Source organism: Meriones unguiculatus, chromosome 1 (assembly GCF_030254825.1).
Source record: "Meriones unguiculatus strain TT.TT164.6M chromosome 1, Bangor_MerUng_6.1, whole genome shotgun sequence".
In the NCBI taxonomy this organism is placed as follows: domain Eukaryota; kingdom Metazoa; phylum Chordata; class Mammalia; order Rodentia; family Muridae; genus Meriones; species Meriones unguiculatus.
The window spans coordinates 170,514,097-170,538,770 of record NC_083349.1 but is presented as its reverse complement, the minus strand read 5'-3'; the positions used below and the strand labels follow the sequence as shown (position 1 = coordinate 170,538,770).

Sequence of the window (24,674 nt, the reverse complement as noted above, 5' to 3'; positions counted from 1 at the left end):
TCCCTTCTGAGCCACGAGGGTAATGTGGCCATTTATAGATGGAAGGGAGAGATTAGGATTGTTGAAAGGGGAAGGATTTTATGCTCTGCTTTTGATCCCTGCCTGGCACTCTCCAGAACTGCCATGTGCCCCACACCTGATAAATACTGGTTTATAAACGGTAAAGAAGAGAATTGAAGCTCGTAAATCTATTCCCGCCCTCCTGGCCTTTTTATGGATCTAAGGGATAATTAAAACCATGCTCTCACTTTGCAAATGAAGCCTCCTCTTTCTGGCAGCCCCATTTCCAATGAACTTGAGGGCACTGTCAGTGCAAAGGGTGACTTGGGTTGATGTTATCCAGGCTGTGAAGGAGCAGCCTCAGGCCTTGAAGGTCTCATAGTATATGTGCACCACCCATGGCTGATCCCATGAACTGGGACCTCTGCACAGCTCTGCCAAGTGCTTTGAACTTGGTTAATGCACAGTGCTAATGAGGCACTGGACAAGATTTAGTTCCTTCCAGAGGAAAGGACCCACAACCTTTATTTTGTGGCCATAATTTGTTGCTCCAAACTTCAGCAACTACTTTTCAGTTGTTCACAGGGAGATCCCAAGAAGTGTAGGGGTGCCAGAAAGAATATATATATATATATATATATATATATATATATATATGTGTGTGTGTGTATATATATATATATATATATATTAGAGCCTTTTAAAGGAACAGTCATAAAGGCTATGCACTATCAGGAAAAATGCTTGCTATACAACTGTATGTAGAAAATGTGTTCTACAAAATGTAGCTACATCAGGATGACAGAGGGTAAACATGAATCATGTTTGCGATGTATTTCTAATTAGCAAGTGGTTTGTGTGCACATGGCTGAGATAAGGAATAATGAAAAAGCCTTGAAGTGAATGGCCCCACCCCCTGCTCACCAAACCTCAGCCTCTCCCTTCCCAAAAGCAAACACAAATCTTTTGGGTATTTATCTAGACATATTATGCTTTGTACCCTATCTCTTAATTTGTTCATTTTATGCATTGCATTTTAAAATTCTGTGTTTTAAACCTCATCCTGTTAAAAACCTCATCCTAAACCCAGGCTCTTCGTGCTAAAAGTTAAGTATGTCCTTAATTCTTAATCTTTTATCAATTTATTTGCTATCGTTATTATTACATTTCATTTTTTTTCTCTCAACTAAAGACAGTGCTTTTGATCACTCAGCTGGCCTCCCTGCAAGGCCAGTACAGCACTGATTCAGGTGTATGTCCCCACCCCTGCATTCTACACCCAGAACGGTGCGCACACACTCCCACACTGTCAAAACTGATGGCAGTCACAGCTAATCCCATAACCAGCTTCCACCTTTGAGCTGAGGCTAGAAATTGAAAGGCAACCAAGAATATCTATTGTTGTACACAATGGAATTAACCAAATTTCTTTTTACGATTGCAGTTCTTTCTTCTAACGCTTTGTATAATCCCAAAATTCATTTCTTGTAAGTCATACTTTGTCAGTAGCAATATGAATTATACATTAAATAACACTACAGTAAGTTGATATATTTTAAACAGAGGGGGGAGAAGAGAAAAATTTTAGGTAACAGAACCCCTTCCCCTACGGGAAAATTGTAATCTCTCTCTCTCTCTCTCTTTTCTTCTAAGTAGGTCAAAACCACATATGCATTTGGAGACTGATCAATTGTGCTAATGATCCATAGAATTACAAAGAAAGCCCCATTTTCACAATCACTGTTCCTAAGAGTAATATGCGTTGGATTCTTTTTGAATGCAAAAGTGGTTCTTGCTACTTTAATTCATGTATCTCTGTAGGTGGGGTGGGACAATGGTGATGGTGACGGAGTTGAAACTAGAGTGGGGAAGCATGTGCTTCTTCACAGCTCATGGGTTTTTAAACAAAACACCATCCTTCCTCATCAACTAATATTCCACTCTCCTGGCCTCCCTTCTACATCTTTAGCCTTTACATTCATTCACACCTGTGCATGTATGTGTTCCAGACTAGAACCTGGATATGAGCGAGACAAGTGGTATTTCCTTAGATAACATTTATTTTCTTTAGTTCATCCTTTTATTATAATCCAAATACAATATTTATATTAATAGATTAATAAAACATCACATAAACATAGAATTTGTGCCTTACATCATCTTCTTTTTATTCTTATCTTATCTAGGCTTCTCCCAGACAGCCTTCCAGTCCTGTTCCGTGGAGGGCTGTGCCCTGAGGAGTTGTGCAATGTTCCTTTGGGCCTCTGTGTTTTCCAGAATCAGTGCCCACCTGCATTGCCCTGGTTTGCTACAGCACATGTGAGCCTGTCTTTCCCACAATGCTCTGCATTTGCTGCACTTTCCTAACCCTTTGCTGGTCAAGTCACAACACCAATGCCAATGACTTTCGTGTTCTTGCTGATTGGTTGAAGAGGGAGCATGTTATTCACTCTAGACTATGAAGGCTCTCTAGTAAAATCTGTAAAAAGAAAGCATGAGAAGTTATTTTTATCCTTCTGATCATTATTATAACTGTAGGTGATAATTGCATGCAGAAGTGACTGAATAACACACAAAAAGTTAACTCAAGCACCATGTACCTCACCAAAACAAACAAACAAACAAAATGCTGATAATTTAAAACGTGGGTGACTCATCTGAGTCCATTTTACAGTTCTCCAAATCTAGACTACTTGCTGGTTGAGATAATGAGCATCTCTGTATATGTCAATTGAGTTAGAATTTTCTGTCTTGTTTTGAAAGACATTCTAACCAATGCAGGCACTTCCTCAAGAACCTCCCCAAAATGAGTGAGTATGAAAGGAATTTACCAAGTCCTTAAACGTAAGCAAGGAGCTAGGGAGCTTACTCAGTGGATAAAGTACTTGCCATACAAGCTTGAGGGATGGAGTTCACATACCTAGAGCTTTGGAAAAATCAGGCAGACATGACAGCCCCTGTAATCTCAGCACTCAGGAGAAGGAGATGGGATTGTTAGGACAAGCTGGGTGGCCAGTCTAGGCAAATCATGGAGTTTAGGATTCAGCCAAAGACCCTACCTCAATAAATGAAGTGGAGAGCAATCAAGAAATTTAGCAAATGCCAACTTCAGGCCTCTATATGCACATGCACCCACATGCATTCCACACATGTAGGACACACATGTTAACACATAAATCCATATATCACATACACATGCACAAAAATAAATGAAAAAATTAATCGTTTACTAAAACAGTCCTTTTGTGGCTAGAAACATACTTTGTTTTGGTTGCAGGTGTAGAATGTGGGACTGATTCAGATGGTCCACAGCAGCGGACTATTTGCTTCCTGCGGACTCTGAGAGGAGCTCTTTGCCAGCTGCAGATAGTTTGAATCTGAGGACTCTGCAAAGAGAATAAATACCAGAGCCCAGAGAATGGGGATCGCAGAAAGGAGGGCTTCCGTTGCTCCTCCCTTGCTGCTCTTGGGTGCTGTTGTGAGACAAGAAGATGGAGATCTCCTAAAACAAAGACTGGACTGAACTGGAACCCTATGATCCTGACCAGCAGGAAGCAGTGAAGAACTGCTCACCCTCTCCCATTAACCTTTTCTCTCTCCTACCTGGTGTTGGGGTGTTGGAGAGGAGTAGGGAGAAGATACAAGAAATGTAAATAAAATAGTTTGGTTTTTTGTTTGTTTGTTTGTTTTTAAGTATACCAACACACTTCAATGATAGTTAAATAGGGTATAGAATTCTGGGTTGAAAACATGTTCGCCTAAGAAATGAAACCATTTCTTTGATGTTTAGTGTCCTTTTTCACAGAGCAACTTTCTCTCTTTCAAAAGGTATCCCTTCAAAATGAATTTTGTAGAAACTCTTTTGTCATATATTTAAGCATAAATTGTATTCATGTATGATGCTAAATATCCAGATCATTACAGCTGAGATCTAATCCTCTGAATAGCTGGTAATTCAATTGTTTGTTTTACCAGGTTCTGGGAAGTCAGCTAGAAAATAGGCAAACAACAATACAGAAAACATAAGACCTGCTCAAAAAGACCTCTTCCCAGTGAGGAATTAAGGGTGGGGGGAGGGACAGCAGTATAGTATACTGTAAAGAACACAGAGTCTCAAGATGGATCATTTGGAGTTACTCCCAGGTCTCTGACTACTGAGTAACCCATAGTAATGCATTTTAGGCTATACGAATCTCAGTTTTCTCAAAATTACAACAAGGATAAAGAATAATGTTAAATTCCTCAAAACTATCACTATGAGCATTTAATAATAGAGTTCACTCAAAAAAAAAAAAATAGAAAGCTAGTGGAAGCCAGGCTCAGGGAACCTGAAATGGGAAAAATGCCTTGACCCTGAGCATTCAAGACCAGACTGGACAATGTAATGAGACCCTGTATCAATCAATAAATTCTTTTTGAAGTTCTGGGCACAGTGTTTTTATACTCTTGTAATCCCAGAATGGGGAGGCTGAAGTAAAAGGACCTTAAGTTTGAGCCTAGTTAGAGCATGGATTGTACCAATCCACTTTGCATTGTTTATTTTATTTACCCATAATGAAGCTTTCTTTCAAGGAATCCCTGCTGAAGCTAGCCTTTTACTTTATTCATTTAGGTACTTATCTTTATTCTAAAGACTTATCTTTAAAATTCATGTAGTTATTTAATTTGGATCTTTTTTTATGGACCTAACTTTATATAACTCAGTGAACCCCTTTTATATTCCACTCATGTCTAGTTTAGAATGATCTTGGAAGTTCTGGCATCATTTATATCAATAGACTTTCTTTGTAAATTAACTTCCTATGCAACTATTTGCAATTCCTCTCAAAAGTATAGATCTAATAGATCTAATAGATCTATTAGCAACTATTTGCAATTCCTCTCAAAAGTATAGATCTAATAAATCTAATAGATCTATTTTGTTCTATTATTATTGAAAATTTTAGTTAATATTATAGCTATTATTGTTGGTTTGTATACACAGATATGCTAAAACACATATTGAAATTCACTTTTGCTTAATATATACATGACTTTGAATATATCTACCTAGAATCTGTACTTCAGATGTTTCTATTCCAAATAATGCAAGCTTTGTAAGCTAAATAGGTGTGCTGTGTGTGTGTTGTGGCTTGGTGTGGTAGAAGGATAGTATTTGTGTGCAGGGGTAATGGTGTGTGTGTATGACATACAAAATCTGATCCCCCCTCTTCTGAGCCATTCGTAACACAAATATAATTAAGATATGCTACAGACCAAATCATGTCCTCTAATATTCATATGTTGAAGTCCTAACCCCTAGCACATCATAGTGTTTGAAGATAAGGTCTTTAAACAATCAATTAAGTTAAAATGAAGCTGCTGAGGTGGATCCTGGTCCAACATCATAAGAAAACAAATTTGTGAAAACACAGATGTCAGGAGCATGTGTGTGCTGAACAATACGCTGAGGACATAGCAGCAAGAACACAGCCATTGAAAACCAAGGGGAGCTACCTAGGCATTCTTCCCTATGGTCCGGTTGGAAACCAATTTTGCTGTGTCTTGACCTTTGACTTCTAGACTCTAGAATTTTAATAAATAATTGTCTAGTGCTTAAGCCACCTAATTTATGGTATTTTGTTATTGCAACCTGGAGAACCTTATACACAAACACACAGGTGTGCTTGCACGCGCGCACACACACACACACACACACGCACGCACACACACTAAGATAGATAGATAGATAGATAGATAGATAGATAGATAGATAGATAGATAGAGAATTTACACAGAGAATTTTATTGACTCCTCTTTCACTTAAAAAGAAATCCCTTAGAAAGGCTAGTGTTTTGATAGAAAAAAAGAAACAGGAAAAGAAAGGTAAACTGTGTTTGGTATTTAGAATGAAAATGTTGGTTCTTTCTCAGAACAATGGACCTGAATGCTAGCCAGGCTTAAACAGGAGAGAAATCATCTCATCTAAAGGTTCCTGGTGCTACACTGGAGCCTAAACAACAAAAATTACTAAATAAATTGAAGATGCATAAGCACATAAATTACGTGCTGAAAAAAGGTTTTAGGAAAAATGAGAGGAACACAAAAACAGAAGTCTCACCCTCTTTCTGATTTTAGGGGGAAAAAAAGGAAGGATGGTAAAGAACTTGCAATCGGCACTGGAGAGATGGCTCAGCAGTTAAGAGAAGTTGCTGCTCTTACAAAGGACCCAAGTTCAATTCTAGCACCCATATCAGAAGGCTCACAACTGTTTCAGTTCCTGAGATACAACACCCTCTTCTGACTTCCACAGACACCTGCATTCATGTGCACATAACCTCTACATAGATACACACGTAAGTGTATAATTTCAAAAAAATAAAAATAAATTTTAAAAGAAAGTTCTGTCTTGTCATCACTTATATCCTCTGGATGTGAACTTTTAGCTGTGCATTAGGGGCCTTGATGAAACACCTGGATAGTCAAGACAGACTCCAAAATTACAATAGCTGCTGACCTTCTTCCTATTTCATGGGAAACTGCAAGTCTCCAAGGAATAATTTTCAACTGCACAGCAGAACTACCTCTGAATACCCAGACTCACAAAACATCTGGACTCAGGTTCCAGACATCGGTGTTTAGAGAAACTTCCCAGAGGATTCCAAGATGGAGTCAAGGTCAGGAACCTGTTTGAGAAGACTGGCATTCAGATGAGGGCTACTTCCAAACTGGCTCAGTAGAAAGAAGGAGAAACAGAGGGGAAAGGGAGAGGGGGGAAGGAATGAGGTGTGGAAGAGGAGGGGAGGGAAAATATAGAGAGAAGAGCCCACTGCATGGGGGTGGGTCATGGCTAGATGGGTGGGTTCTGAGGCAGGGCACTGGCTCTCTAGAATATGTGTGGGAAACATAAAAGCTAAACCTCACAGATCTTGGGAAAGCAGGGGATGAAGTTGAAGGATGGGGATCTCTGACCTCTACTGAGAAGATAGCACCACCAGAATGGATAGGGAGGACTTAGCCATGGAAGCCAGGACACAGAAGAGGACAAAGTCTGCTTCAGTGGCCCTCCATCCAACCACCTACCCCTCATCATGGGTCAGAACAACCAGAACTGAGGCTATCGGAGAGATCTGACTTTCCCCACCACCTGGATATCATAGGAACATTCTCCCACATCTGAAAGAGTAGAGGCATCAAAGGGAAAGGGAAGATCAAAACACCAGAAACTTACCCCAAAAGACATTTCTACACAAACAAATACAAACAACTCTATACTAGAAGTCTGAGGCACTATTGTACAGCAAGCTTACACACACATAAACACAGGAGATCTTACTAAGTGGAGAGTGACTCGTGCAGAAAAGGTAGAAGCAATATTTTTCTGTGCCTCATATCATTGCATAAATGTATTACCCATGTGCACTTTGTGCACATAAAGAATAGATATTGAGAGACATGTCTGTCAATCATGAGGGGGGAAAAATAGCTAAAACAACTCTCTGCCACATAAACCTAAGCTCCTCAGTGGAGGATCCATAAAGCAAACTTGATTGTCAGACAGCAGATAGTTCTCAGTTTCTTTATATCGCTGCCAGTTCCCATTTTAAGATGTGTAGAACTGTTTCCTGTGTGCTCTACCTCTCCACCTCCACTCTCTACCATCACAATTTCTCAAAGGACATAGACCTAAATGGTTCCAGTCTTGTCCACGTAGTTCAGAATGCCAGACCTTGCGTAATGATCAAATTCAACAGCACGGGAGACCTTAAAGCCTTTATTTGATAGAGAGAAAACCAACTTGTAAAAGGGTTAAACTAGTCCAAGCTCATTGCTGCGAAGGGGGAGTGGGGTGGACTGAAACCCAGACACTCTTTTTATTTTGAGATAGAATTTCACTATGAAGCCTAGACTCAAGCACATCATCCTTCTGCCTCAGCCTCAACCAAACAAAGCTGATAAGTGTGTATCATCACATCCAGTTCTTGTTTCCAAAGGCTTACATGCTACCCAACCTACCTCTTTGCCTCCTTCACTGCTAACCGTGTGGACCCACTAGCAAGGGATCCTCTGCCAAGGCTTGGTGGCATGCGACTTCTGCTGCTTCAGGTTGCTCAGACTTACTCTGAGAAAGTGAGTCTTCTTGAAAGTAGCCCCAGCCCTGGTCATGACACCATTGTACTTTGAGTTCTGTATGTCTGTCTAATGTCAGCCATCGTTTTAGTTCAAGACAAAGTCCATCTCTAGAGGGAGAACCAGTGTTTGATGCTTTTACACTCTTTATACTACTTGCACAAGTATATGTATTCCCTCCTCATTTCTTTTTTAAAAGATTTCATATTTTATTTTATGTGCATGAGTGTTTGCTTGAATGTATGCATGTGCACCATGTATGTGCATATGTGTACCGTGTGTGCCTGGTGCCTGAAGAGACCAGAAAGGGTGTCTGATTGCTTAGAATTGAAGTCACACTGTTGTGAACCTGCATGTGGGTGATGGGTTATTTTCTTGCTTGTTGTTAGCTGCTTCCAAATAAAGGCATGGCCCAGAACAGCAGAGTCCAGGAACACACAGCGAACCACATATATGTCCATATACATACATAATTATATGGACCTTACACAACAGGCATGATGTGCATACAATATACATTATTAAATACATGTATAGCACATGATGAACAATAACACTCATGATACAAAGAAATAAAGCTACATGCTCATGAGATAATATATTCTGGTGTTGACAATAGACGTCATATACATGGACAGATTCTCCACAGACTTTTACAAATACTGGAGGAGTCATAAAAAATACTGACCCAGAACCATCTGACTGCTCTGCTGACTGCCATGATATCTGCCATGCTGGCCCCCCTGCATTTGTGAACATCAAGCAGGCACACATTTCCTTTCCCACTGCCTCTCCCTCTCATTTTATAGCCTTGTTTGGATTTGAGTTCTGTTTAGCTTCGCTGTGAACCAGAGACCTATCTCAGTGACCCTTACTGCTTACCTGCAGTCACCCTGCCCTTCTTATCTACAGCATTGTGTTTTTGATCTCCATGATACTGGCAATATTTTCCCATAGGCCCTGGAATGAGAAAAACAGCTCAAACAGTGAAAAGTGATCTGAGTTCAGCACACTCTGCCCCGAGAGGCCCTGCCAGCAACAGCAGATAACATGAACATCCACAAACTGGAGGTTTTTCCACTTTAAAGCCTGGCTGATCCCCTTCTCGGCCCCAGCCTTCATGCCTTGCCAGCCTGACAAGTCATGAGCAAACCGCACTCTTTTCTCATTCATGTTTCTGATCCACCACTTCCGTTGATTCATGTTATATGAATACATATCCTATCTATATAAATACATATTAACCATCTGTGAGACGGGATTCTAGTACAGAAAGACACATACTAACACACAATCCTTCTGTTGTTGCTGCTCAGACTGAGCTCCATCTCCTCCAAGCAGCCTCCCCAAGCCTTAGGAGCTCTCACCTCTCATTTCTGGCCTTCCACGGCAACGGAAGGTTGCCATGTGTTCCACAGTGTAGCTCACAATGATCTGTTTTGTGGGTGCTGTGGTCTCGTGTGCATTACTTTTAAAATGAAAGACCACACCCTTTATTCCTGAAATACTTCCTTAATGGTCCCTAATATAATCACAGAGGAGTCCCTGACCTATCCACCCAATACTTCTTTGTCATGAATTTTGTTGTTGTTTTTTGGTAGTCTTCCGGCAGGCCTGGATTTCACTACGCAGACTAGGAGATGTGCTTCCTGTGTCTAGGACTAACGGAGAGTGCCACTATGCATATACAGCATGTTTATTTTTTCTTCTGTTGTCACTGTTGTTGTTGCTGCTGTTTAATATGAGTCATTAGGGATGAAGGTTGCATTCATCCCAAATAAAGGCTCTTCAGGAAAGAAGAGGAGGGAAACTGTATGCTATCACTTTTGCTATGAACAATTCAAATTGTTCCTTCAACTCTGACCCAAATAATTGGGTTTAGAGAGCAGAGTTGACAGTGGGGAGAAGATGCAGCTGACAGTGTTAAGGTCAGGAAGCTTCGCTGGGCTCTACCAGTGTGAAGAAGTAATGCATCCAGCAGGGTGACTTCTTTTATTACATGTGTGTACTGACATTCCAAGAGTGGCCAACTGTCACTTAAGAATGGCCAGAGCAAGAAAGGCTGGTGGAAGCTAGGCAGGGGCAGGAGCAAGGTTCTTGGGGTCTGGTCAAGCTTCAGAAAGAAGACTGAAATGGGGGATGAAAAAAAAAAAAAAAAAAAAAAAGAAGGTCTCTCTGTCCTGACCCAGAGTGGGAACAAGGTGAAAGGGGAGATCCCTGGGCTGAGGCAGTGACCCAGAAGACCCAAGCAGAAGTAAAAACAGATGCGAAACAGAAGCTGTCAGTATCCGGGGGAATGTGGGGTCTGCCCTGAAGGAGATGACCCGAGTACGAGGCACTGTTGTTGAGGACTGGGGCTGGCACTCACAATTAAAGCTAGACAGCCACAGTCGTGGAGAGCTGCCCAGAGCACACAAAACACTTTGTCCCTCTGAGTGAACAGGGAAAGGAACGCACCCTGTTGAGCCTGGAGGAGTGAACCACCCCATAACTCATCCACTTGACACACAGACACCACGCTCATTATCCACGCCAGGTCCCAGAGACTCCAGTTATATAAGACATACTCTTTGTCCTCAGGTTGCATATTAATCACTTACCCCAGTGCTCATCCAAGAACTCAACATCACTGTCTCCTGTGTGCAAATGATAACAAAGGCTGGACCAGGGCCTGGTGGATCTGCTAAGGGAACCAAAGGAGCCTGACCTCAGACCCAGATGATCCCAACATTTGAATTTCATGATCACAGGTCACAGACTATGTTTTGCTTCTGGACAGCAGAGAGGCATTAGCTGATTACAAAGAAACACAAGAATACCTCTGAAGCACCAGCAGGACTTTCTTTTCTGATTCTCTTCCTTACTCCAACCCACACAGCCATGTCTGGGGAGGTCCACCCTGAACTCAGTGTTCCTGCTGTAAAAAGAAAAAAAAAAAAACCCTACCAGATGTGACTGTTGATTCTCAGGCCCCCCCAGGAGACATCCCAGCTCTCATGCCAAAATCAGCAGAGTATTCCCCAGCTGGGATTTAAAGGGATCTGAATGTAGAGCCTTAGTATTTCAAATATGTATTTCCAATGCACTATTTCATAATGACCATATTATGACCACCATTATGAAGAAGAGAAAACTGAGGTTAAGAGCGATTAAGTAATTTACTCCAGAGTCACTAAACAAGTAAGTTACAAAGTTAATTATCAGATAGAGGTTAGATCCCTTCTCAGGCCTCCATCAGTAGGCATACTTCCTTCTCTCTAGGGCTGCTTTCTTCCCTCTGGTGAACCTCTACAGGTTACAGGTGAAATACCCACGAAAAATCAGCCCTGCTAGGCTTTTGTTAGTTTCTTTACCTCCAACGAGTTATTCTTCAGTTCAGACGACCCTCCTCATTTGTAAGAAGTCTGCTGGCTGAAGCATCTGTGAACATACCATGTTATCTTTAGTTTTGCATGACCATCCATTTTCCCACTGCAAGTTTTCTGTGGATTTTTCTGTTTTTTGGTTTTTTGTTTTGTTTTGTTTTTTGTTTTTTGTTTTTTTTTATACCTTGGGATCTAATCCCAAGGCAGATACACTACAAATGCTTAATAAATATTTCTGGAATCCAAGTCTCTTTTGCTCAAATCTCAGGTACTTTCCACTACAGTAGATTTCCTTCCTATTCCCCACAACCCCCCAAAAGTTCAACTAGATCAAGTAAAAAAACCTTATCTCTGAGGTGTACATTGAAATTAGTACTACCCACTTATTTTCTTACACCTCTGTACTTACGGAAAAGTTTAATTTATAAATTCAGCATACTAACAATAATAACTAATAACAAAATAGTAAAATAATAACAATAGACTACAATCGAAGTTATTTAAAACATATAAATTCACTGTTGACTTCTGGAATTTTACATTTAAACCTTGGTTGATTATAAGGAACTAAACATTCAAAAGCAAAGTATAGATAAGGAGTGACTCCGGAATCCATTATTCCTGACTTCATTCATCAACCCAAAGTAACAATGTACTCTCCCCTCAGGGTCTCCCTGAACATATGGAGGCCTTGGGTAAACATTTAATGTCACACACTATATATTAAGTTCAGTGACAGAGCCATCAACCTATGTAGGTTCTGTCACCTGCCTTCATGAAAAGCTCTAAGGCCAAAAATGGAACAAAATTCTCAGCCTCCCATGAATCCTGCAGCCGAAAAAGTTAAGACGGGGAGAGACCACCTCACTTCTCCCTACTCCTGCCCTGTCTTCTTGATTCAAAGTTCAGGCTCCATATGCCAGCCTGCCCTTGAAAAGAGCAGTACCTTGGTCATGGCCACACTTGAGGCCTATGAGATGTACATGATTTATCCCCCAAGGCACACACCCTAGGAAGAAGTCTGGGGAAACCTAGAAATACACGGGTCCGGGTCATACACCCAAGGAAATCTGGGATCACAGGTACCTAAAGTGTGGCCTAGGAAATGTGGCTCGCCCGAGTTCAAGGAAGATGATTAGATCTTGTTCTGTAAAGCAACTCCCTGTTGCCAACACTGGGGTGGTTCTCACTTCCCCTCTTTTAAGGACATAGTCAAACGAAATCGATTTTATTTGGAAATGACCACTGAAGTATGCCTTGGGATTCTTTCTTCATTTATGATGGAGCTGAATTCTTATAACTGCCCACTTCCTGTCCCCAAAGAGGGGGTACAGTCCATCCTGCTTGTCCCGAGGGCTAAGTGGGGAGAAAGCTGGTTAGATTTGCATTAGCTCACTGTCCTTGTTGCTGAAATAGTAGATCCAGGGAGGGAGAGAATTTCAGGTGCCAACAGCCTGGGCCTGCAGTCTGATTTTCCACTGTTCTCCCTGATAAAAGAAAACAGAGAGGGAGGGGGAGTAGAGGGGGGAAAAACATATGTTTTTATCCTTGCCACGGAGTTTCCATTTGATTTAGGGGCAAAAGGCAAAGAAGGCACTATGAATTCAGTCATCCACATGGTAAAAGCAGCTGTGCAGTGCTCTGGGTCTCTTTTGGTACTGCCTCCAAGCTGAAAAAAAAAAAAATTGACCCCTTCCTGAAAAATTATATAAAGTTCAACAGAGCTCTTCTTGACATAGGCTAAAAACAAGTGCCAGCAGTGACTGGATCCAGTGGACATGAAGCTGGGTGTGGGCTGGGCCCCACTCTGGATGGACTATCATTCCAGTCAGCTTCCCGATGAGAGAGAACAAACCAGGCCATGGCAGACATGTGTCCAAAATGAATAGGAATGAAAGCCATGAGCTGTGCACTCCCAGAAAGCACTTGTCTCCTGAATATTCTCTCTAAACCCCAAACACCCTGAGCTCCCTGTTGTAATTCAATTGCTCTGCTGAATTCACTGGCTTTTAACGTATTTTGAAACTTTTACTAGCCCAAATCCTAAGGCTTTGCCAATCTATGAGTCACTTTTGGGTCAGATGGTCACTACTGAGATCTCAGAGATCATTTCTCTTCCCTCGTAAACAGCAGCAACTGAAAGATATTTGTGGAGTGGTGCCCATAGTCCCGGTCATATCAGAACATTCCAAATCAGTACATGAATGGTGAGCGGATTAAAATGGAAACATGAATGATTTCACAAAAATGATTACGTTGCCATTTGGTTGCTTCTTGCTTTCCTGTCGTTGGACCTTCGGTTCAGCATTGAGCTGGTGCATGAAGCAATCACACACACACACACACACACACACACACACACAAACACACACAGAGGGTGGGGGGAAGTGTTTGCTAGTATTTACCAGCCCTGTGTATAAAGTTCTTTTGCTCTATTAAAAAGTATGTTTCCTAAGGATAGAGGTCAGCAAGAATCTCTGATCCAACTGTAAACTGCAGTCTCAGGAAACTTCATGCACAAGTATAAACGTAATAAATATTTGGTCTGTGGAGCGGAATGAGACCAATGGCTGGGATATGACATTGTATATGCAAGGCTTTCCCTTGGACCTCTTAGATTTGTATTCACAACTTTATTTCCACATATACAGAAAATGTGGAAAGATAAGAGATTTCTTCTAAATTCAAGGGCATACGAAGGAAAATTTTAAAAAATATTGAATGTCCACTGAATATTTTATTTACATGCATTTCATCTTATTTACCTGAGAAACCTTTTATGTACTAATCAAGTAAACCCAGACTTAGAAAGCTCTAGTTACTTCAAGAGATGCACAGCTGCCACTTCTACCAGGTTCCAGCTCCTTAAAAGGCTCAGGCTCTGAGCTTTCCTCAAATGCTTCCTAGGAATCTGAGTCATCTTTCATTTCACTAAAACAAAATTCAAAAAGTTCTCTTTTAAGATGAAAGGTTTTCTCTCCATTCACAAGAAGAAAGAGAGAAAGAGCGAGAGAGAGGAGGTGGGGGGGAGAGAAAGAGGAGAAAAACTTCCTCTGACCAATGGAAAAATAATCCAAAGCTCTGCTTGCTGGCAAAGGGCCCAATGGTGTGGGCCAGGCTGTGAAAGAGAAGGAGACAGATTCTCATGGAAAGCAACCACTCCACCCACTCATATTTGTGTTTCTCTGAGGTTAACCCAGGGCCCCACCACTGCCGCCTGCACATCACTTTGGTGACTGTTCCCACCATCAGCATGCAGATAGTGGAGGGTGGAGGCATTAGAATCTTATCACCCCTATTAAAAGATAAAGCCCCCAACTCAACCCTTATCAATATAGGCTTCATGCACACCAGTTGGTGCTTACAAGGAAAGCAGACAGCATGTTTCTGATCACGATTCAAGTGAGATCCAGGCAGCATTTGCCTAGCCAGCGTGGCCTTGAAAGAGGTAATTAAAACCAGAGCGGTCTGCTTTGTTTTGATATTAGCCAGACCTTCTTTTGAGGAAATATATGGTAATAAAATGGATGAAATGGGGGGTTAAAAAGAATGAAATCAACATCCTTTTTCAAAGTTAATCAAATGCTTTGTGAAAACCCTTGCTTCTTCTTCATAGATGGTTTACAGCCAATTTGTGATCACATTCCCTTGCTGATTGTTTCTCATTCATTCACTAACTTGTTCATTCATTCACTCATTCATTCATTCATTCTCTCACTCATTCAATGAGTTCTGGAATGCCTGCCAAAAACCGTACTGTAGTACTGTATTAGACACTGAAATATAAACCCAAGTTAAACAAAGTTCCTTTTCCTGAGGACAGGAGAGGACAAAGGGAGCATGGGAGAATTGTTTTGGACAAAGGATAGCCTACCACTCAAGCACCCTTCTCTCCCTGTGCACATTATGTTCTACAATCACCTTAGTGACTCACAACGTCCTAAACTGTCCACCCTTTCTTTTGCCAACAAGTTGTGTCTTCACTTTCTCCTCTTCCAAGCCGCTATTCTGCCCTCTTCTCCCATTTAATTCTTACCCAGCCTTTGAGACTCTCGGGTGCCAATTTACACAAAAGCCAACAATAGTATCTCCTCAACTATGAGTCATATGCTACCCCTCAAATTCCAAAGACTTTATGTTACATTGCAATTTTCTGTACTTTTTTTTCTGTCTCTTCTGCTATATCAAGAAAACTAAGGGGGAAATGGGCTATGCTACAATTGTTTTGAAACCTAGCACAGTATACAACATAATGGGTATCCAGCAAATGTGAGTGAGGGAAAGGGCTCATTTTTGTGCAAGGCATAACAGACAGAGTTGAGGAGGGCATCAGCTTGGGAAAAGAGAAATGGAAAAAAATTAGAGAAGCCTTCATAGAAAAGATGACTGATCTGAATCTTGAAGACTTAGCATTAAAAATTAGTTTTCTCCAAAGGAGTCTCACTGCAAAAACAAACCACTCTTGAGTGTAGGCCTTATGTCCAGCAGTAGATGACCAACACAAAACAAACTCAACAGCATCTTTAGAGGTTCAGGAACCACTGACCCCCCCCCCCCCGTCAGAATATGTTGTATGGGGGAAAAAGTCTATTTTGAATAAAAGAAAAACAAAGGTGAAAATTTTTAAATTAAATTAAAGGAATTAGCATAAAATGTCAGGTCAGAAACACTAACAGTTTGGATGCCATCGCTGGCCATGTACTGAGATCAGTGCTGCTATAAACCTTCATTCAAGAAGTTTCTCTTTCACAGGGGGCAGTGGTTAATACAGAGGCTCAAAAATGCTCAGTGTGGAGAATCAGTGCCTGTTGAACCCTTGCTGTAAATGGAGCATCTGTCCCCTTCATCTGTCATAAGGCTCAGAGAACATTGTAGAAGAGGCAATGGAAAGAACGTGAGAGCCAGGGGATGGGGAGGACTGCTGTAAAACAGTGTCCTCTGAGCATGACATTGCTCTACTCATGAACTCACTCCAACTCTAGTTACATGCAAAAGCTTGCACAAGGTTCCAGCAGTGACATTTCACTGTTCACGGTGGATGGAGCTTCTAATGCCCCATCCCTCACTGAAGAGCTATGAGTCTAAGAAAAGAAGCGAGATCAAAATAAAAGAGGGATAGTTGGCAAAGAGGGTTGTCACCAGAGAGGCAAGGAGACAGATGCTAATAAGAGAGTCAAAATGCTCCAAACTCGGTATACACGTACATGAAATTTTCAAATAATAAAATAAAAATATAATACACACTATTAAAACATCCTTTTAAATTAATGACTTCACAGATGGACAAATTAAAAAAAAAGTATTTCCAGGCAAAAGAACTACCAGATGAAAAACCAAAAAATAAAAAATAAAAAAAATAAAAAGAAGAAAAAAATGAGCATTCAGGAATGTCAGTATCCTGACATAGCTGGAGTATAGACTGAAGTAGTTTGATGTGTCAAGTTGTCTGGGTTAATATTCAGTAAAGAAAACAGCAACAAAGCAAAAAAAATTCTTCAGACAGTGCCTAAATTGGATTATCAGATCCTGAGTTCCGAAAAACATGTTTAAAAAAAATAATTATATTCACTGGTAATTCCAGTGGGGGTGGGAGTGGGGGAACTCCTCAAACCAGGCCAGTGAGAACACACACTCTCTCTATGCCTAGTCCTATCATTTGTTTCCACTGATATATTACTATATTACTTATTTTAAATGGTAGGTTTCAAAACCTTGCAGAGTGACACTGTTTTTTTTTGGTCTGGCTTGTCTTTTTCCCCCTCAAACTCAGTTTTTACACAATCCATTTGATAGAGTAAAAGGCCACATGAGACAGACACCAAGATCACAACCAGTTAATGTCATCCTGGTAAATGAAAGAGGAATACACTTTCAAGAGAGAGGTGAGTCTCTTTGTCATGTTAGTGAAGACCCATTATACAAACAAATCCTCCAGGAAAGCGTGGAGGTGTCAGACTAGGTACAGTCCGCTAATGTGGTGACCACTGATGGACAGCAGGCAGCTGGTCACAGAATCTCAGGTCCGAGGAGAACAAATGCTTACACTCAGTTTGAACTCTGCAGGGACAACCAACTCGTTGCATTGTCACGGGCTCTGCTAATCAAGTTTTCCTCTGGTGGCTGAACTTTGGCCGTGTCTTTTATTGCTGGTTCCTCACTAAATCTCCTGGTTAGGAATGCTCAACATACTTGTGATATTCTAGCATATTAAAAACCAATCAGAATCAATAATTATATGTTTATAAGACTAATTGCATAGATAATCAGGGAAATGGATGTAAACAAAACCACAGTGAGATATTATTTTCTTCCCACTCACATCATGGAATAAGAAATTCAGATAATGTACTTTGGTGAGAGGGTAGAGAAATTGTAGCCATCATAGCTCATTAATGGAAATACAAAAAAAAGGGGGGGGGATAATTTGGAAAAGTCTCCATGTTCCTAGAAATTTAAGTCTACTTGGAAAAAACAATCCAGCAATCCACTCATAGGTAAAACTCAAAAAGAAGTAAAAATCTACAGAAAATACTGAAACCTAGAAAAAAATAAGTTACTCATTCTAAGTCAAGAGATATATAGTGAAAACCTTGGGTAAGAACAAAAACACACATTCAGATGCATGCACAGGTACATGCATGCACACACAAACTATTTTTTTAGACCTTTTATTTCCATTATGTCATAATCCCATGTTAAGCAGTTTTCTGAGGAATACATAAGGACAGACCACCAAATAGTCACCAAAGGCCTAAAGAGGATATTAAAGATGCAAGTAGCTTAAGAAATTAGAAATTGTGGTATATCTACACAATAGATTATTACTCAGCAATAAAAAACAAGGAAATCATGAAATTTGCAGATAAATGGTGGGATCTGGAAAAGATCATCCTGAGTGAACAATCCCAGAAGCAGAAAGATGCACATGGTATATACTCACTCATATAGACATATAATATAGGATAAGCCTACTAAAATCTGTACACCTAAAGAAACTAATCAAGAGGGAGGACTCTTGCTAAAATGCTCAATTCCTATCCAGAAAGGCAAAGAGGCTGGACATCAGAAGAAGAGGGCACAAGTCAGGAGCCTGACTCAGAGGACCTCTGAAAAGCTCTGCCCTGCAGACTATCAATGTAGATGCTTAGACTTATGGGCAACCTTTGGGCAGAGTGCAGGGAATCTTAGGAAAGAAGTGGGAAAAAGTAAGATCTGGAGAGGACAGGAACTCTGCAAGGAGAACAATAGAACCAAAAAATCTGAGCACAGGGGTCTTTCCTGAGACTGCTATTCCAACCAAGGACTATGCATGGAGATAACCTAAGACCCCTGCACAGATGTAGCCCATGGCAGTTCAGTATCCAAGTGGGTTCCATTGTAATAGGAACAGGGACTGTCTCTGACATGAACTGATTGGCCTGCTCTTTAATTACCTCCCCCTGAGGGGGAAGCAGCATTGCCAGGCCACAGAAGAAGACAATGCAGCCACTCCTGATGAGACCTAATTGACTAGGATCAGAAGGAAGGAAAAAAAATTCTCCCCTATCAGTGGACTTGGGGAGGGGCATGCATGCAGAGGGTGGAGGAAAGGAGGGATTGGGACGGGAGGAGGGAGGGAACCACAGGGGGATACAAAGTGAATAAAGTGTAATTAAAAAAGAAAAAAAAAGAAATTAGATTAAAAGCTTTCAAGTTTTCTTTCATAGCCACTGTTAAAAGAAATGCCTGTGTTTAGCTGAGAAAGGTCTGACATGCTTGGGAAATTTACGAAATGTCATTATACGATCACCTGTGTAGTTTGAAGACACTCTGGTCCAAGTTAAATAAACCTGGATGACAAAAAGCATTCAGCAATCCCTGCTCATTACGCACAATCCTTGCCTCACCGCATGGACCGCTGGGTGCAGCTTAAACCAAAATTTGATTGGTTTATTCAGAATGACGTCATTTCCTTGAGCCAAAACTAAGGCTCCCTGAAAGAAGGCAGGCACAATGGCGTATGACGTTAATACCAGCAACGGAGATTCGCCAGAAGAAGGTGACTCTCCATGAGTTCAAGACCATGTCGGCCGACGTAGTAAGTTCCCGGCCAACTAGTCACACATGACGAGAACCTGTCTCAGAACAAATGAGCAAAAAAATACCAGGAGAATTCACAAGAGACGCCAGGCACCAGAGGAGTACTTGTGGAGAGCTGGCTCCCTGGTGTTCCAAGATCCCAGACAGCTCCCAAAGCAGCCTGCTTTCGTTAGGATGACATGTGTCTTGGATTTTCCACTAGGCCTGTTTATATATATATTCCTCCAGAATATTTATTATAGTGTTCCCTGTTCTAGTAAGAAGGTTTCTGCTTTGAACAGTGATAAAATGGTTAGCCTAGCCGTATGGACTAGGCTTGCGCATTTAACATTCAACACACAATGAGCCATTTTAAACACACAGCCTGTGCTCAAGGTTTACCGGAGAGTGTGAGGCAGCAAACCCAGTTCCATTCTACCAAAGGCATCGTAATTCAACAAAAATCTGTGTGACTCCCAGCCTCACTCCAGAGCAGACACTGGACAATTTCAGAAAAAAAAAAAATTATTTAGCCTCTTTGCTCTATTCATACTAAGAAATGGAAATACTTGTTTGGGTCCCGAACAAAATAATAAATAGTCATCTATGAAGTCATTAGGCCAAGGTATTGGGTAGAAAGTGAGTAAATAAGTAAAGAATCCTAGGATGATAACGGAAGACCAGTTGATGGGTGTCCAGATAAAGGGAGTTGCTTCTAATTTTCCCCTGTTGCTCATCCTGTTTTAACTGAGTCCATGGAACTGAAACTGCATGCTATACTTTGTGTGTGCGTGTGTTTTGCTGCGCGGTGACGGGTTCTAACAGCAAAAGTGTGTTTGCACAAACCAAAGTAAAACGATTTCATACATTGCAAATGGCATTCAGTCAGTGTAAAATGCCATGACAAAAAAAATGTGCCTTTAGCAAAATGAACACACACACACACATATTTGACTAATATTTTGTGTATGTATACACAAATATATACATACACTTGGCTGGTTTTCGGTCTTGGATGATGTCAGTTGTATAACCAAATCTAGACTCAATTAACCTTTGTCAAGTATCAGGTATATCTCAGTGTCTGGGTTGGATAAATGATTATGTCATTAAATCTTCATTACAATCTGGTGTACTGAATATGCTTATTCTCCTCATGCAGGTGAGCAAATCAAATTTAGAAATAAGACAAATTATCCAATGACACAGAAATAATAAAGGAACTAAGTCAGTTTTTAACTTCAAGCCAACATCACAAATTCACTGTTTACAAGCTGTGCCAGCCACATGGCTGCTGAGAACAGCAACTACAATGATGAGGTAGCCACCAGATGGACCATGCGTATTTTTCATATTGAAATAGTTAAACCTCTTGTTATAAGAATGGCCTGTAATAAAACGATGCTTTCTTCTCTATGTACTGTTCTACTGCAGAACTTCAGAAGTCTGAGTCTATTTTTAATTCTTTATGTTTTTCTGGTGACTGAATTCCTGTATAATTAAAAGAAGAAAAGCAAGAAAAAAGAAGGCAAATATTCCTTGGAATTTTCTTTCATGCTCTGTTCCCAGCCTGTGTGTGTATTTTTTGGTGTGTTTTTAAAAGGTTGCATTGACTCAGCAACAGGCTAGCCAACTCCGTGACAGCTCATCTCTGGTTTCTATTAACTGTGATTAATGCCAGGGATTGTGTTTATGCTCGGAGTCTACACACCAGTTAGGGGCTCAGGGAATTTGGTTCCGGCTTGTATAAAAAAAAAGTATGGGGGTGGGATATGTGGACCAAAAGGAGCCAAGCAGGGGAGGCCAGAGCTTTGGAACTTGTACTAGCTGTGATGGGAAGGGTGATGGGCAGCAGGAGAAGGGATACCTCAATCCTGGATTCCCAGTGGGAAGTGTATCCTTCCCTTCTCTTGATGCCTGCCAGACTCTATCCTGAACACTCTAAGAAACTGATAGAAGTATGAGCTGAAAGCTGTGCCTTTGCCAGATCAGCTGGAGGTCACCACAATCATTCAATAAATGAATAAATCCCTCTGCGATCCAAGGGTTCATTAGCATCAACACTCAGAATGGGGGGATAGGGTGTTAGGGGATAAATGAATTGTCAAGAGACTGCTTGGAAGGGTACCAAGCCTTGTGATTGTTTTCTGGGGACTGACCCTGCCATGATTTATTTAATAATTAAATCTGGAGGTTGGCATAGACTTTGAAGGTCACCTTGTCAAGCCCCGACTCCACGTTTGAGTGTCTTGTATCACATCTCACCGAAGATCTTGTCTGGTTAATTCCAAGCATGAAGGCCTCATTACTTCCTAAGGTATCACATTCAGTCTTGAGGCAGCTCTAAGTATTTGCCAAACCATTATTCATGCATTCAATAAATGTTTATTAAATGCTAAGTTCTAGACCCTAAAGAACCAGTAAACAAAACAGCCAACAAAATTCCTTGTTCTTTTTCAGTTTCCTTTCTTAACATTAAGACAACTTGCTCTTACTTCTCCTTCATCCCCAAAAAGCTGCTTATGACCCTCTGGGTTCTCCTAGTGGCTGTGGAAAAAGTATTTATTGTTGTCTCATTTAAGTATCAAAGACAATCAATGAGAGGATTCTTTTCGGGCCTGTCTTTTCATTACCTCTGATTTTCCTTAGCTACCTGTTTTTGAGGGTCTTAGCTATATTAGCTGTGTGTGTGTTTAAACATATTCTGATTTGTTGATAGTGTTCCTTTAAAAATGTTGTACTCAGCCAGGCATGGTGGTGCACACCTGTGAAACCAGCACTCAGGGAGGCAGAGGCAGAGACAAGTGTATCTCTATGAGTTCAAGGCTAGCCTGATCTACAAAGCGTGTACAGGACGCCAAGGCTACACGGAGAAACTCTGTCTTTGAAAATAAAACAACAACAACAAAAATGTGATGCTCAGAAATTACTAAGATCTTCCAAGTGACTTCTGACCACCACAGAACACAGAAGACTCATCAGTGCTTACTCCAGTTCTCAGGTGTCCGAGAGTGCAAGCCAAGTTGACCATTATCATTCTCACCCTGCCTATCACTATTGACATATATGGGGCTCTCTTCTTGCTTCTCTAAACCTGTGGTACTAAATCACACAAATTGGAAATAAGTACGCATTAGTCATTAGCTGGAAACACAGAAAACATGGTTGAGAAGCTCTTGGAAGGAAAAATTGGGTTCCTCGAAGAGGTGAATTTTCTACCATGCTGATGACCATACATAATTGTGCCCACAGCCCAGCAATGTTATCCACTGAGCAGAAAGTCAAGGGTCCTAATGAAGATGTGAGGGTGGCTGATGTGTCTGGAGAAAATATGGCAAAGATTTGCCATAGCTCCCATGAGAATCAAGCTGACTGCATTTTGAGTGTTATTTGCAGTCAGCCCTCGATATCCATGGATTACACACGCACTAATGAAGATGGAAAATATGCCAACAAAAAAGCTGCATCTGTACTGAACATGTGCATATATTTCATTGTCATCCTTTCCTAAACAATACCCCATAACAACTATTTACATGGCACTTATATCAGATTAGATATTTCAAGAAATTTGTAGTGGAACAAAGCATGCAAAACAAGAGAATTGTGTGAGACATATGCAAATACTATTCCATTTTCAATGGAGACTTGAGCATCTATGGGTTTTGGTATAAGGGGAGGATCCTGAGCTATGTCTCCAGATACATCAGGGGACAACTGCATGTTATTTTATTTACTTCACAACATTATGGAGGTTCTGAAGTATCTTGATTTTGAGCGTTAAGAAAAATAACACAAGCAGTAGTATTTTCATGTTCAAGTATATTTTAAAGGTAAAATAAAACAGGTTAGTAGAATCAAAAGCCAATATAATGATCACCATCATCATGTGATTTTTCCATCTTTCTTGATAGATGCTAACAATATTCTTTAAGATGCCCTATGGCCACATCACTGGGTACCAGTGTATATCATGGTTTGAAAAACAGCAGTAGGTCTCTCAAGCACTTATAAGTTTAGATCAATTTTCCACCTTTTTTTCTTCTTCATATATATTGAAATACTCAGGGACCTTTTTTTTTTAAGTGTGTCACTTGAAATATACAAACTTTAGAAAGCTAGGTTATTAAAGAGAAAGTGGCTCTGGTTTAAATTCATGCACCCAAAGAGTTGGTACCATAAATATTGACTTGTGCAGTATTTTTATATTTTGGGGCAAAACATTAGATAAAGAGCTGCAATTGTAAGATGCTGATCTGTCATTATCAAAGTCCCCAAAACATAATAATAAAATGGATTAAATACAGCTCCTACAGAGATCTATAACCACTGACTCATGAATTCACTCAGAGAACCAATGTATTTTTCCACTAGAAATTTTTCCAATTTCAGTCTAGGTTAGATGGTAAAAGTGCTCTTACCTATCTTGAAAATAGCAACTCTCGGAGTCACTGTTTAGAGTCCTGATCCAAGGGGCAGCCCCTCACAGGGAATGAGATAGCCACAGGGATCTGGCTGCAGACCCCCAAGCCTGCTGGCTCCTGGAAGAACTGCTTAGTCCCGGCAGACCTGCAGGTAGACTTAGAGCAGGAGATGGGTGTCTTCATGGCTTCATCAGAGCTCAGAGTGGCGTGAGAGGAACAGTCGATGGTGACAGCACGGAAGAATAGTAATCAGGGAAGTCCCAGAAGGCTGTCGGGCTGAGTCCTTGCAGAACTGCTGGGAGCTACAGGGCTCATGCCAATTGCCGGGAAAACAAATGGAGAGATCAAGAAGATATAAAAGGCCTTGTGAAAAGTGTTGTGAGAAACGGACCAATGACACAAAGAGAACTTTCAAAAGCAGTTCTGGATACATGTGACTGAGAAAGGGGGTCATAAAGGAAAGACTAGGTTTTAGAATAGTACATGAGGGTACTATGGGATGGAGGCCATCCCATGCAGAAAGGGACTAAAGCACCTACAGTGTCTAAATAGCTAAAGTATATATAAGGGATTTGAGAAGATGACAGAACCACATAATGATCACTTCATGCACCATATAACATTTAAAATTTGTATTTAGTGTGTAACTTTTTTAAGCACAGGATATTGCTGTTCTCATTCTTTTGTTTACTTTTTATATGTAGGGATGTTTTTCTTG

General features: G+C 40.7%; 1 long non-coding RNA gene across 2 annotated transcripts; it reads right to left on the bottom strand.

Moving 5' to 3' along the window:
- Positions 1-1,725: 1,725 nt before the first annotated feature.
- On the bottom strand, positions 1,726-24,327 carry LOC132652278 (uncharacterized). Of its 2 annotated transcripts, XR_009589752.1 has the most exons (8): positions 23,954-24,327; positions 12,561-12,961; positions 11,463-11,529; positions 10,929-11,026; positions 10,710-10,792; positions 8,992-9,069; positions 3,262-3,386; positions 1,726-2,479 (listed from the first exon to the last, which is right to left on the bottom strand). It is a non-coding gene; the product is annotated as an uncharacterized LOC132652278 (long non-coding RNA). The 2 variants fall into 2 exon arrangements; XR_009589753.1 differs by lacking the exon at positions 3,262-3,386 and having other exon boundaries at positions 23,954-24,325.
- Positions 24,328-24,674: the final 347 nt, after the last annotated feature.